The following is a 16,147-nucleotide window of genomic DNA, read 5'->3' as shown; positions in this document are numbered from 1 at the left end:
CTGATAGAGTCGGTGGGCTTGTCGCAATAATTAGATATTTTAACGCTAATTTAGGAATTATGCATTTTATTGGGAGCATGTACAAGTCAGCATGCGAATTTGCAATAAGTCACAGAATTTTATTAAATACCGAACACCGATTTCACACCACTTCAACACCCACCCAGAAGGGTGTTTATTAGTTCAACACCGTTTTTTTTTTTCACATGGGTGTAAACCTGCAAATTAGTGTGTTCGCAACTAAGAAAACAGGTGTGAAAGGCCTCGAACTAATAAAAATTGTGTAAACACCTCCAACTTTGGTGGTATTTTATACCCGCTTAGACGGGCGGACTTGAAAGTTTTCTACAAGCGGGGAGATGTTTTGTACCTCACGATGTTTAAAACAATTTGAATTGGCATAATTTATTACCAGCGGAGCTCTTTAAGCTTGAGCTAGTTTCGGTGGCGTGAGCAAAAAAATACCCAGAAAACTGCGCCGCCTGTAGATGGTGCACCACCGCAGATAGTGTATTATAACAGTGAAGCCGGCTTTCGCGAACGTTCGAATGTGAGCACAAGGGGCGCATGCGTATGAGCACCTCTTAAAATTCTAAAGGTAAGGCCTTTTTGGATTATAAAACACGAAAAAATTGGCGCAGCTGGCACCAGTCGTGCAAGGCTGCAGAAAAGCGAAAACGCCCGTATGTTCGAGATTTCGGCGTACGTTAACGATCCCCAGGTGTTCAAAATTAATCAGGAGCCCTCCGCTAGGGCGCGCCTCATCGCCTATGTAGCGTCGGCGCGTTAAACTTCATAATCAATCATGGCTGGAAAAATAGCGGATCTGGGGATCGACCTAGCTTGTTTCTCCCTTGAATCCGCTGTCAGTGTGGGGGGCACACTGGAACAGCCTCGTAAAATCCGGCCAAACTTGGCTTCACCCCTCAGCACTTAGCCTAGTCTAGCTAGAACATTGAAAAATCTAACAACACTTAGCGAAGCCTAGCATAACTTAGCAACACCGGAAGAAGCTAGGTCGACCCCCACCTCCGCTGTTTTTTTAATCTAACGATTTCACGCCCTTTCAGCACCCCACAGTATATCAAGTGTGTTATAGTCGGTCGACACCATTTTCACCACACAAATACAGTGTTAAGCTGCAAAGTAGGCTGTTGGGACCTTAGAAAAGGGGCGTAATGGCTTCCCAACACGTTTATTCCACTTATACTGCACCTTTTTTAAGCAATAAAGGTGTAAAAACAGTTCAGTGTGATCGCCTTTTTAATTTTATAAGTTTAAGTTGACGTTTCACGTGCCACAGCGAAACTTGGGCCGTGAGGCGCACCGTATATGGAAACGGGCGATCACTGCAGGCTAACATTTTTTTTTGCTTTTGAACATTTCTTACGATGTGGTGAGGAGGGTATGAGGGGATGTCTCGCCGCGTGCTGTCGTACTATCTGCTTCGCATATCTCCACACGAGCGCCATTAGTCGGCTGCTGCTAACTCGCAGGCATGCCGCGCGTGCCTTCCTCACGTCCCCACGCACTGCTGGCCGAACACTAAATTGTGAACATTGAGTGCAGATGCTATCAAACCAACAAGTGGGGCTCCATAGGGCAGCGTCACGAAACAGCGTTAACAAGTAGCTCAGTCTTAACCGTACGAAAATCTCAATCTCACTCATACTGTTCTTTTTTTTTTGTTTTTGTTGATGGTATCAACATTGCCTGAACATTGCCCGTTCAATACAGGACAGTGTTTATTATCCATGCTCGTTATCCTGACATACGCTATCATTTTTTTTCAATTTGATAGCGTATTTTCAATTTGACCAAAAAAGGAGGAAAATACTTTATTGAAGCCATTTAGGGACTTCAGGTGATCAACCTGGGCTGGTCGCTACGTCCGGGTTCCCATTGGTCCTGCAGGCCTCATCCGCTAAGGATATCAGCTGGCGCTGGCCCTCCACGTCCGAGGCCCTGATGGCCGTCTCGATGATGATGTTTGAATGTTAATGGCACATGGCTGATGGCGTCTCCCAGGGGTTTGGGTGGTCTCGAGTCGTGCGGCGTCTGAGGTGTCGCATGGTTGGGACAGGCTAAGACCATGTGGTAGATGATTCCGCGGGCCCGTTGGCAGTTCGGACATGCGGGTGAGGGGTAGGGCTGGGGATACAGCAGGTTCATTCCGGATGGTATTGGGTAGGTGTTGCTCTGGAGCAGACGCCACTTGACTTGCTCCCTCTTGTGAAGCAAATGATGAGGTGGTGGTAAAGTGCGCCGTTGCTCCCTATATTGTTGTGGTATTCTCCTAAAGGGGGTGAGGGGTGTGTGTGGGTCCAATCGCTCTTCCGGATCTTCGCCCCTGAAACCATGACATGGGCGCTAGCTTCTTCCCGTGCCAAGTGATGGTCTCGGGCATTACCCCTCACTTCGGTCTCCGTATGGGACGGAGTCCAGATGATGCTGATGGTCCGCTTCCCTTCATGTGGTTGGTGGGTGTCGAGGATGTGATGAGCATCAGGGCAAATACGATCATGGCACGTGGGTAAGCACGGCAGGAGTCTTGGGAGTCGGTAAAGATGTAACTGGTGTGCTGGATGATGGCGAGAGCCATGAACACCTGCTCCTCACCAATCGGAATTTCTTCTCCTATATGGTGTGAAGAGAAGCGACTTTCGAGTTGACGTCCCTAATACATGCCACGGCCACCACTTCACCTGCACAGACCAGGGCTGCGTCTGTGTAGGATACTCTGCGAGGGGCTATGTACTGAAGCATCTTGCAGAGTGCTGTGGCATGGGCTCCTCGCCTGCCCTTGTGCTGCGTTGGGTGCATGTTTCTCGGTATTGGGCAGCCGAAGACATAATTACTGAACACGTGCATGTCATGGGCCTCAAATGTGCACCTCAGAAGACAGAACTACTGTTTATGAAGAGAGGCAATTCTCAAGAACCTGCAATCGAACAAGTCTACCTCAGCATCGAAGACCAAAAGGTATAACCTACATGCAAGCCAGTCCGGATTCTGGGCCTCCACATTCAAGCCAACAACAGATGGACACATCAGATAAACCTCCTCAAGCAACAATTGGACCGACTAGGCCACATGATCCTGAGAGTTACCACTAGACATCGCGGGACGAGGGAAGCTTGTACCCTCCACCTGGTACAAGCCTTCGCCATTTCCCGCGTAGTCTGCGTGACTCCTTACATGAATCTCTTAAAAGCTGGGCAAGCCCGACTGGAAATTATACTCCGGAAAGTTACAAAAATGACCCTGCATCTTCCAGCCTCGTCATCCACGCAGATACTTATGGGGATGGGCGCTCACAACACCGTTGCAGAATTGGTTGAGGTTCACCACGTCAACTAGCTGGTTAGACTTGGTAGAACACCTGCAGGAAAGCCCATCCTTACTCAACTCAACCTCAACGTCATCCACGTTGGTGATGCACACAGGAAAATACCACCTGCCTGGAGGTCTCTTATCAGTACATGGAGGGACCAAAGAATGTTGGCAAAGAGACCCAACATAGAAACAAACGGAATTACACCGGACTTTCGGTATTTGCGGATATAGGAAGTGCGGCGCTACCATTCTTGCTAGACTTCAAAGCGGTTGAGTCAGCTGTTCTAAAACTCGCGCGTGCGTTGTAGCACACAAAGTAGTCGAAACGTATTCGTGAGAGCCCTGTAAAAAATAAACATGGTCAGGCACTTCCTGCCCATGATAATACAAACTATGCGCATGCATTCAATCGAAAATTTACAGGAACCAGATCTTACAACCTAAATAAGCGTGTTCTCACTTTTTCAAGCCGATGAATGCGGTAGATAGCAGTGTCTTGTACATCTGTATATGCAAACACCGCGCGCTCATAAACACAGCAACCGAAGTACCAAACAGGTTTGTGCAAATAGAGGAAAGAGTGCACACTTGGAGCGAAGCGAAGCCCGGCATTGTATGCAATGCCGAGAGCTGCCAAAGTAGAAGCCTTTTCACTGCTACACTTGCGTTCAATTGCGCTTGCAGGAAATTGCTGCAAATAAGCGTGTTGTAATGCGCTTTTGCAGCTGTTTCTTCATCATTGTCACCCCTTGGTACTTAATAAAACCGTACCCAAACTGACAATTACCAGAGCGGGCGGTAATTACCAGAGCGGGCAGAATTCGTGTTCCAAGAAGTACTAACTTAGAAAAAATATTTCGCGGCTACCTTCGACAAATATCGTCCGAAATCATGTTCTTCTTCGGGTCCACTCTACTCCGATTGTGAGCACGGTGGACTATAAAACCGATATTCTTCTGCTTAAAAGTTGCGCGCATAGATTAAAATCAGGAGTTGGGGGTGGGTGAATCTTATGGGAATAAGCCAGAAGCACTGTCTAGTATTCAAACTTTGAGCGAACTTCTAAAGACCAACCGCAGGCTTCTGCAGTCACTGGCAAACGTCATTCCCATTGATATATCTACGCGGAGTACGTGGAACGATGGAAAGAAGTACAGCTCTGCGTCGTGAGCTCGAGCAGCCTGGCATGGCTTGAACTCCCTCCTCCCAAACTCCCTCCCCCCAAAGAGGTCCTCAGGTTCTTATTTTTTTTTTGTTTTTTTTAAGCATCTCACTTCTGCGAGGTCGCAAACGTGTTGCGGCCGTCAGAAATGCAACTCTTATACAGGGAGTCCCAGCTATCATGCACCAAGAGTTTAAAAAAGAGTAAAGGCGTAACTCGAAGAAAACCTAGGGCATAATGTTTGCAGTACTGTGGAGAAGCGGACAGTATTTTTTTCGTTAATGAGACTTAATGAAATAATTGTAAATAATTATCTACCTCGTGAAGTACTGTCCTAATCACTAAAGTGTCAATGAGGCACTAGGTACACAAGAGGGGCATCTAACTGCGGTATTTTCAGCGACGAATTAATTGCGGACACATTTATTCTGACTGATAAAGAAAACCCGCGAAATATGAAAAATACCACGTGACGGTGCCTCCGCGCTCATCGTAAAGCAACGCCCTCAACAGGCTGCCTCTAAGTTAGCCAGAATGAAATAAACAAAAGAAAGAAAGAATAAATCCGACCGAGTTTGTGCCTTATCTGCAAACGCGCCCCGCGAATCTTGCTGTTGCTGCTCCTTCCATGCATGCCATTATGAAGGTGATGCGCGGTCTCTTCGGGCGGGTAACACGCGAAGCAGTTGCTTTCAATCAGTTTATTTGGGGGCGCTGCTTTACAATGCGCGCGGAAGCGCCATCACGTGGTATTTCTCATATTTCGCGGGTTTTCTTTATCAGTCAGAATAAATGAGTACGCGATTAGTTAGTCGCTGAAAATACCGCAGTTAGATGCCCCTCGTGGGTACCTACAAATGCCTCATTGACACTTCAGTGATTAGGACAGTAATTCTCGAGTTAGATAATCAATTACAATTAATTAGGTAAGTCTCATTAACGAAAAAATTACTTTCCGCTTCTTCACAGTACTGCAAACATTATGCACTAGGTTTTCTTCGAGTTACGCCATTGCTCCTTTTTTAAATCTTGGTGCATGATAGCTGGGACACCCTGTATAGCTCTAATCGCAAGCGCTCGATACCGTTCTCTAACGTGTATAAATAATTATTGCTCATATAAGCTGTTCCAGTAATCTGCAATCATTTATGTCAAAGGGTTTAATTTTCTCTCCGCATGTATAAACAATGGTTGATAAATAGAAGCAATAAATTTTTATATGTTCATATAAAATTTAGGCCTTTGTACAGTTGTTTATGTTGGAGTATATATGAGTCATTGAAGGGTACATAATTCATCTGTAAACAGTATATATAAATATTGTTGAAATAAAATGATATTCGTTTGTGTACAATACTGTTTTTATCGGTATAGAAATGCGCCACCCACAAAACAAAAAACCGATCTCTGGGACCGCTACTGGCCCACCAGCAGGAGCACGCCGTCGAATTTCGTCTCGAATCGAACGCGACCACAATACACACACAGCTTCCGCCGCCGGCCTGGGTGCAAAACTTCGTTCCGGCAGACAGCGCTGCGTGAGGGAGGAAAAACCTGGTTATATCATGCTCAAATACTGTCCACAGAAGGGCGTAACTGTGGAAGGCCGACGCGCTACTTGACTCCTTGGTGTAAACAAGGAGATAACAGACATGTGACTAGGCGGAACTTGCAACAGCCATAGCAACCGCCACCGGCGCCGCGGCTTGGCAGCTTGCGAATGTCGGCACGGCTTGAATTATACCTGTACAATTATAATTTTTTATGACTTGTGAAAGTTAACGTGCAAAAGAAGATTTTACGTGTTTCTTTGAGAGCTTGTGTGCGCGTTTCTCGTTCTGTCGTTCGTCACGTGAGCCTTGGCACATGCGCGCAGTCGCCGTTTACGTCATCTCTGCTGGGCGACTGATAGCTTCGTTTTTTTATTATTTACGCGATTATTTTCAAGGGACTGTCCCAGAGACTGGTATATTCGTTTTCTGCGGATGCCAATCTATCTATTTAAACCAGCTTCGGTATTGTCTTCAGTGTCCCTTTAAGCCCCTCTGCTACACACCGAGCCCGTTTGAAGCCGGCTTGCTGCTGCACTCGCATTAATTGCTAAGAAGACGTTATTCCACGTGCCATATAAGCAGTCTGATACCCAGAAAGCAGGTACCAGTAGGTACAAGTAGGAAGGCCGTAGGGACATTTATAAATACCTCTGTAAGACCCCCCCCCCCCCTCCCCCTCCCCTGTATTATTCCAAAGGGCTATTCACCAAGCCCCTTTAGGGTCACCTTCACTAATAAGCACAAATACTTCAAGGAGAAGACATTTTTATGGTCAATATTCGTGGTCTTATATGATAATATGGAGGTACTAGTGCATTATATTACAGGCCTCCATAAAACGCCATCCAACGCCAAAAAGTGCTCTAGATACGAACCTTTGTAGGGTCGGCTTTACTGCTATGCGTAATTGTACTGCCTGGGAGACATTTTTTTTCGGGCGCAATATAATGATTGCAATATCGAAGTATGATAGCACAAAGACATTCAATTAAATACCCCCATAAGTTAATATGAATCCCTATGAAGTGCTATATACACCGAGCCCCTTTAAAGTCGGGCTTACTGCTATACAAGAATGCACTGCGAGGAACACATTTATTTAGGGGAAATATGAGCAGTGTGATATCAACGTCGGGAGAGACTATCGCTTTTTATTCATTTACTCACTCTGTAGGGGCGGAGAGGATGTTTTGAAAGAAGTTCCCCATTTCCCGTGTGTGCTGACATTATCATCATCATTATGTAAATAGAATTCATGGTATACCCTCTGCACGTCCCGGCCCTTTGTCTCCTGGTTTCCCACAACAGCATCCTCGCGTATATAGCGAACGAAAGTGAGGCACACCAAGCATTGCAGAGGGACAGATTTCCTCGTTCAGTCCGCACACATATACGTACGCATTTAAATCATCTGTAAAAATTACCCCCCCCCCTCCTCCTACCCTTTGTGTACACCAGTTCACCGTGCGTCCAGGCGTGCTATGTCCGCGTCACACTCCCGATAGCGCGTGCTCCACGCGTCACGTTAGAGGCTAATGCTTTAAATTAAACGCGAAAACATAACTGCGATATTTTGGGGGAAAGGCGACCGAAATACAATCATTGCACCGTTATGTTAATGGTGCGAAGTAACGGGGTGACGCTGGGATTTACCAGTTTAACGGTGTCCTGACTACTCACAACCACCTGTAAACGCCTTTGTGCGGATGCACGAAATTTCATTTAGTCCAAAACTCGCAGCAGGTATAAATTATTCGTTCACTTACACTGTCGCGTATGATTGAAATCGTAGAAGCAGAGGTGGAGACTTGACTCTTTTACACCCTTTTTTGGCAGGAAAGGTGGTAGTATAAGCGGAAGGCTGGTGTTGGGAGGCGATTACAGCCTTTTTCTCGAATCTCAACACCCTCATTCGTAGCTCTACACCCTTTTTGTGGGGAAAAACGGGTGTTGACCAACTTCAACACCCTTGGTTTTTGCTATGGTGTTGAAAGGGTGTGGGAAAAGTGTTCGGCTGTTGATTGATTAAGGCTATGCATGCATGTATAATTGCACTGCGAAGTATACGACATCCCCTCATACCCTTCTCCCCACTTCGTGAGAAATGTTCAAAAGCACAAAAAAAAAAGAAAAGAAATGCTCGTCTGCAATGATCGCTCGTTTCCAAGCCTCATGGCCCAAGTTTAGCTTTGGCACGGGAAACGTCAACTTGAACTTTTCAAATTAAAAAGGCTATCACACTAAACTGTTATACACATTTATTACCTAACAAAGGTGTAGTATAAGTCGAATAAGGGTGTTGGGAAGTCATTACTCCCTTTTTCTAAGGTCCCAACGCCCTAATTTGTAGCTTTACTCTCTATTTGTGTGGCGAAAAGGGTGTCGACCAGCTGTAACACACTTGGATTTCTGTGGAGTGTTGAAAGGGTGTAAAATCGTTATACAGTTTAAAAAAAAAAACAGCGGATCGGCCGACCTAGCTTCTTCGGGTGTTGCTAAGTTTTGCTAGGTTTTGCGAGGCTTTGCTAGGTATTGTTAGGTTTTGTGATGTTCTTGCTAGGCTAGGCTAAGTGCTGAGGGGGGAGGCCAAGTTTAGCCGGATTTTACGAGGCTCTTCAAATGTGCCCCCCCACACTGACAGCGGATCCAAGGGAGAAACAAGCTAGGTCGACCCCCAGCTCAGCCTTGCACCACTAGTGCAAGCTGCACCAATTTTTCGCGTTTTAGTATGCGTAGCTGCGCTTCCCACACCATTTTTTGTGGCGTTAAGCAACCTTACGCCCTTTTTTACGAAAACACATTTGAAAATGGTATAGCAAAACATGCACATACGCATACGCCCCCTGTGCTCACACTCGAACAGGCTCGAAAGCCGGCTTCAGTGTTATAATATCCTATCTTCGGTGGTGCACCCTTTACTGGCGGCGCAGTTCTTTTTCTTGACATTTTTTTTGCTAACGCCACCGAACCTAGCTCCAACCTAAACAGCTCCGCTTGTAATAAATTATGCCAATTCATATTGTTTTAAATAACGTGAGGTACAAAATATCCCTCCGCTTGCATCAAATGTTCAGTGCAACAGTGTAAACGGATATAAAATACCTCCAATGTTGGCGGTCTTTTACACCCTTTTTCTTAGTTTTCAACACCCTAATATGTAGCTTTACATTCTTGTGGGAAAAGGGGTGTTGAAATAATGAACACCCTTTTTGGTGGGTGTTGAAACGGTGTGGAATATTTGTTTGATGTTCAATAAAATTCCATGATTTTAGAACACAATAACCACCTCACAATTAAAATGTTTCGCAAATACGAATGCCGACTTGTATATGCTCACATTAAAATGCATAATTCCAAAATACCCGCTACAATATCTGATTTTTGCGGCGAACCCACCGACTCCACTAGACAACTTCCCTCTGCTGGCTAAAAAGGCAAGAGCAGTTGTATTCCTAAGTATGTAAGTACTCCCTCTCCCCATGTATCCCGTTTGTTTTCTTTCTCAATTCATTTGTGTTCCAACTGTGACTTGTGCCTGCCTGTCATGTTGCGCGTTCAGCCGATCCACATTGTCATGCGTAGCTGCGCTTCGCACATCCTTTTTTGTGGTGTTAAGCAACCTTACACCCTTTTTTAACCAAAACACCTTTTAAAGGTGTGCGCAGTGGAACAAGATTTTTACAGCCTTTTAGGCCGAAAAGGGCATAAAAAATTTGGTGTCTGGGAACCTCCACGTCTGGGGAAAGTGGGGGTTCACTTCTGCTGCTGCGAGCTGGTGCGCACGCGGAGTTCGGGGGCAATCATCTCTGGCGGTCAGCGTGTCTTGGGGCGCCAAAAGCGTCTAACCGACCTACAACTTATCCGCTTTAGTTGCTTCGCAGTTGGTCAATCACCAGTTTTATCCAGGTGCGCTGGCGCATGGACAGCACTACACCAAAGGTAGGGATCCGTCGCTTTGGTGGCAGTCGGGTTGTTTCAAAAGCCTCATGGCTAGCACTGCAGTTGCGTATTCTGAGCTCAAGATCGATACAGCTCGTCCAAAAATGCAGTTAGCGCCTCTAAACAACTGGAAAACAAACTAAGGTCTGCTCAACGCGCAAGGGAACGAATAACTATAGGAGTAACACTTAGGGAGAGGAAACGAGCTTCCTGGATGAGGGAACAAACTCGAGTAGATGATGTCATAGTTCATACGAAAAAAAAATAATGGGGGTTGAGTATACTCCACGCATTTCTCTATCACCTGAGTGATCGTGTGAATATGGTCTATTGTTGAATAGTTTTTACGAAAACCTGCTTGCTCATTAGGTTGACTGAAATCTAAGGTGGCAGAAATTCTGTTAGCGATTACCTTGGTAAGTACCTTGTAGACGACTGACAGTAAGCTGATCGGCCTGTAATTTTTATAGTCCTTCATGTCACCTTTCTTATGGATTAGGGTGATGTTCGCGTTAGTCGAAGATTCCGGTACACTCGCGGTCATTAGGCATTGCGTATACAGGTTTGCCAGTTTTTCAGTACGATTTGCCCGCCATCCTTCAAAAGGTCTGCTGTTTTCTGATCCTCACCAGGTGCTTTGCCGCCTTTCATTTCTTCCAAAGCCATCTTTACTTCTTCTGTCGTTACTGGTGGGATGTCTACCTCCTCTGAGCTACTTCCTCGTTCGGTATTATCTTGGATGTCGCGGCTACTGTACAAACCTCTATAGAAGTCCTCGGCTACTGTAACTATTTTATCCCTATTTGTGATGAAATTGCCTTGCTTGTCTTTAAGTGCATACATCTGATTTTTCCCCACGCCAAGACTCCTCTGAACCGCTTTCAAGCTGCCTTTACAGCATGCTCAATCCTCTCCATATTATACACTTCCGTATGTCAGCTGTCTTACGCTTATTGATTAACAACGAAAGCTCCGCTAGTTCTATTCTGTCAGCAGGGGTGGTGACTGTCATGCTTTGCCGTTTCCTAATTCAATTACTGTACTGAATGAAGATGACTATGTATATACGGCTTTAATCACGGGTTCAGTTCTAATCGCCGCTCTCTTTGTATAAAAGAAGTTTAATTTATTGTATCTATGTGACAAACGACGGCGGCGACAACGGCAACAGCTATCACAACAATGACAACAGTAGCAATAGCAAAATGAGCAATATAAACAGCAGCAGCAATAGATTTATGTCGCCAGATCTTGGCTCGCTATTTGCTTAGAACATAATTTCCAGTTTTTAGGGGTGTTTCGATTGTCCGATAGGTGCGCGCCAATAGTGGTTTTATGGTGCTGCTGCAAGAAGGAATTTCGCGTCGAGCTGTCAGTAGCCCACATATGTATCCAGCTGCAGCGGCTAAGTTGGAAAATCTCCGCCCGACGAGAGCGGAATGAATAAAACATAACTGCCGCATCACTCACGGGGCGAGCATTCCGCGCGTGAGCGGCAAAAAAGGAAAAGTCGCCGGACGACGACAGAGCGTTTTCTGACGGACGGGCCGAAAAGCCGGAGGAGGCCGCCAAGGGCCGTCGAGCGACGCGCGCGCAGAAAGTGTCAGAGGCAATGACCAAAGTGCGCGTGTCATACACTTGCCGTGATGTCGCGATGGCAGCTGTATTTTCCGCCCAGCCGATCTTCGAAGGCCGGGGATTGACCGCCCTCACAAGAAGTCCCCGCCGGGCCTTCGGGTCGCGGCGGGAGGCCGCGAAGCGGCCGAGGGACACCGAGCGTCCGGCTAAGCAGCCACCTGGGCCTGCGCCGAAACGTCGCTGCCGTTTGTTACTGGGGCGACCCACGGCGAGTGGGCGCGCACCCAGGCCGATCCGTTTAATGAATCACCCCTACGCACGGGACGCGAATAAAGAAGGCTTTGCTGGCGACAGGGGCCGTAAATGCAGACGCGCTCTTTATCGCCCCCAACTGCGGAATGGCGGGGTGTCATCGCCAGGCCTGTCCGGATCGCGGCCCAATTGCCGATGGCAGTCACGAAGTATATACGGAATCCCCGTGCGCGAGTGATGGCCCGGCAAGAATGATGGCTTGTTAGCTGCTCGGCACACACGTACTTCCAAAGCCACCCTTGTCACACAGCGCGCCCCGGTGCGCAGGCAGCTTTTCATTGCCGCAGGATGTGCCATGCTATGCAGGGTGTGAAACCAGACTTCTCGCTACAGGAACGAACTTCTCGCTTTTTTATCGGAGAAGGACTCTCTCTTCTAAGAAACGCGCGTTGTCACTGCTTCGACGTTATGTTCTTTCTTGTATCTGTGCGCGTGTGGCTGCGGCCTCTCGCTTTCTTCAAATCATCGCAGGCGCATCAGCCGGGCGGGCTTTGAGCGACCAGTCGCGCGGGGCGTAAGCCCGCTGTCACGAGGCTTTCTTTCGTCTCAGGCAATTACGGAGACCCTTGTGTCCCGCGTCCCTCTTCGACATCAGATGGCCTGTTTTCTTGCCGCCTTCTTTTTCTTCGCCCTAAGAGTCTCCGGCGCACTGCGCGGCATGAGGCCCCAGGAACCGAAGAAAGTAGTCAGAGCCAAATCGAAGGTCGCTTGGTTTTGCGCGAGCGGCGAGCGAGGGCGTCCCGTTTTTCAGTCGCGCACGCTCTTTGCGTCGCGGTGACATCTCGGCAGACATGTCAAGACATGTGGCGCTTCTTTTTTGCCGGTTGTCACTTTCCCTGCCAGCAGCGATCAGGGGGCGCTCTCCGGCGTCACGGCGCTGGACATTCAGACGGCCTGCTTTGTCGACGCACCTAGTGGCATACCTTGCGCTTGGCCGTCTTCCATTCTCGCCCTTGTGCGAAAAGCGCGATCGCACGAATTTGTTTGGATGCTGCAGTCGTGTACCGTGTCAATAAATACACCCCATAAACAGCGTCGCTCACCGCGCCAGTCCCGAGTCTGGACAAGACGGAAAGTCCACGGGAAGGCAGTGGCGGCCGTTCTCTAGGCTCATGAAGGGAGGAAATTGGCCTGCTAGGCCCTTCGGGGTTGCATCGCTGCCAATAGTGCTCGCTCGCAACGAGGCAGAGTATGATTGTTGCGTTATGAGGCATGTGATGCTGCCCAATAAATTATGTAGATGAGTTTAAAATAACCCTGTCAAAGTGAATTCGCGGTTTTATCCGGAGAAAACTACGCATAATCACAGAGTCGGCGGTAGTTGTAGCAGGGGGAGAATATAAGATAGAAAATGGTAAAATACCTCATAAAATGAAAGAACTGATTGCGAAATGTGGAATATCCAAGTCTGGAGAACGGTAAATCCAAATGAATTGGCGGAGCTGTCGTAATTGATTAACAGAAGCGAATCCCGTGGCATCCGTACCTACAACATTGCCGAGATTAAAGAAACGCTAAAAATAGGAGGAACCTTCGTACTAGTTAAAACGAGACTAGCTATTTTCAAGAACAGAATGCATGTACAGTCATGGAAAAATGAAACGCGATCACGGAAATATGAACCAGAACATACAAAGAGCGCGATGTGTTTCTATGAAAGTCAAATTGACGCGTGGCGTAATTACAGTAACAAAGTTTGGAGATTTGGCTTTCCAAATTTACCAATAGCGCACCACTATTGGACCTCCACGAGATGTATTTTTCAATGTTCGAATTTTAGTGTTCGCATTTCGTTTGACGGTTCTCTACTCATCTGTACGTCTGTATCGTTCGGTCAGTGGACAGTACTGCATCTGTAAACATGGCTTGAGATTTATTTATTTAGTTAATTATCGCAGTACCCACGCCAGTTTCGCATTACAGGGGGGGGGGGGGGGGGATTAGTACATATTTCATTGATAAATGAAAGCAGTTAGTACAGCTTACAGCATGAAAGCAGTTAGTACAACTACAGATGTCCTCAATGCGCTCAAGCAAATAAAGAGGGGAAAAGCTGCAGGAGACGAAGGCATAACTGTATATTACCTAAAACTGAGAAGGGTCACTGTACTAGAAAAGCTTGCAAAATTATTTTCGGAATTCTTAAGTAAATACCAACATAATTCTGTCACAACAACGGCTATGTCAAAGAGCTTAAAAATGCGAGCGATCAAGTTCTCAGTTGTCCACAAGCTGTTTACAAATGTAATTTGATAACCGCGTAAGGGACATCCTTGATTTCCAGCATCCCAGAGAAAAGGCTAGATTTAGAAAGGTTACTCAATAATTGTTCGCATACATGCCATAAATCAGGTCATACAAAAATCCGCGCGGTATAATAATCCTCTTTACGTGCCTTATATAAACAACGAAAACGCGTTTTATTCTGTAGACACCGCTGGAGCACTATCCAGAAGCATTGAAAGACTAAGGAAACAGAGGAGACTTACATAGTGCTCTAGGATGACATATACAAGATGTGAACTGATGCGGTAGTCATTCAGAAGAATGAGAAGTTACCAATCATGGAAGGAATGAGACTAGAAGACAACCTTTCTCCGAAATTGTTCACGGCATGTCTATGAGGGGTATTCAGGAAGTTTGACTTGGAGAAGGCAGGATTAATGATGAATGAAGAATATCTTACCCACTTGAGATTTCTGGAAGACATACCCCCGTATTCTGAGTCCCTCCTCCACTCGAGCCTCCGCTCGAGAGGACCCTTGAAAGCGAGTTTCGGTTTCATAAACTAACCTCCACTCGAGTGTCTCCTCCAACGGAGGAGCCGCTCGGCGATTTGGAGGAGCCGCTCACGATTTGGAGGAGCAACTCCAAGGTGTCGTCTGTGCTACCTTGAAGCAGCCCTCCAGTACTATTTTCAAGATGGCCGCCTACGCTCCTCTCGGTTCGAGCCGGCTGTGCTCGCTCGCCTCTTTTCCGGAGCATGTATCCCGCATTGACGAGGCATATAAAGAAGGCTCAGGGGATTTCCGCACCGTGAATTTGCCATGTCAGCGCATAAGGTACTGGCTGAATACGCTTGAGCACTTCAGCAAGGGCGAATTCGTGTCGCGGCGCCTCTTTACCAAATCGGTCACTGCTGGAGCTGCCGAGGTGGCTGCCGAGCCAAACGCCGAGCTGCCGAGCCAAACGCCAGCAACCGCGGCCACCCACTGCTCCCTGCGTTCCGGCTGCTGGTTACGTTGCGATGTTATGGCGCCGGGACATTTCAAGTTGTTGCCGCCGACAAGTCGCGTCGTCAGGCGTTGGTTGGAACTCGTAATTCGAAGCGTCGTGATGTTTTCTGCGACGGCGAGCGAGCTCCGAGATATCTGGGCGGACTTGTCTTTATCCTCGCAATGACAAGGTTGTCGCTGTCATGTACCGAAAGTCATCGCTCTGTAATGAAGGTGTCACACTAACCTATGACACGGCTACCGTAAGCTGCTTACAGTGCGTATGAAGCAGACGATCGCCGTAGGGAAGCGAGCGAGCGTGTCGTCTGCTCCAAAGCCCAGTTTTATTTTTTTATTTTTTTCTTCGAGCCGCCTGCGCTGCGAGGCTCCGCCCCTCTCCAAGTGCCCGTCGCTTTGTGCTCGCCTGCTACCTCGCGCTTGCGTGCTGTCGAAGGGGGACATTTCTACCGGGTTCACCGTGGTGCCTGTAAAATTACACGCGCACTACTTTGTAATTTGAACATTATGTCGTCTTTGAGCTGCCGATAGTGTCGTGAACCGAAAAGAACAAATAATTAGGCGCTCACTGTGTCGGCAATTCCGGTCTATGATATGCGCTCGTCACGCATGGAAGCAAACCGCCCTATACCTCCAGCCCTTCCGCTGACATATCGTTATCTTGGCTGTCATCCGGAGGGGGGGCCCTGAAACTTATAGTAATCGATAGGATCAGAAAGAATAGGAGACACAACGGGATACGTGAAGACATGGAGCAGCGTGCACAAAAACAAAACAGATTTATCGTCTGCTACCGAAGTGTGTGTGCAGTGTGGCCAGACCAGAAAACAGTTATTTCTAGTTGTGTCCACCTGGTTCATGTTATTTTCGTGCTCCTTTCAACCATAGAAACTATTATTTTTTAAAATACCGGTATAATTACTTAACAGAAAATAAAAACATTAAAAAGTTATATTTCTTAGGCGTACTTTTATGTCTTGAATAAAAAAATTGCCATAACCTCGCCCCCAGATGCCTTTCGCTGCTCCTCCGAA

At 47.1% G+C, this 16,147-nt stretch overlaps 1 long non-coding RNA gene across 1 annotated transcript in view; it reads left to right on the top strand.

Moving 5' to 3' along the window:
• LOC144171421 (uncharacterized) overlaps positions 1–16,147 on the top strand; it is a 293,332-nt gene that overhangs the window by 173,637 nt on the left and 103,548 nt on the right. The window lies entirely within an intron of this gene.

This window comes from Haemaphysalis longicornis, unplaced genomic scaffold, assembly GCF_048455015.1.
Source record: "Haemaphysalis longicornis isolate Haplotype H1 unplaced genomic scaffold, Haemaphysalis longicornis Haplotype H1 scaffold_1, whole genome shotgun sequence".
Lineage (NCBI taxonomy): Eukaryota > Metazoa > Arthropoda > Arachnida > Ixodida > Ixodidae > Haemaphysalis > Haemaphysalis longicornis.
This window is presented reverse-complemented; position numbering and strand designations above follow the sequence as displayed.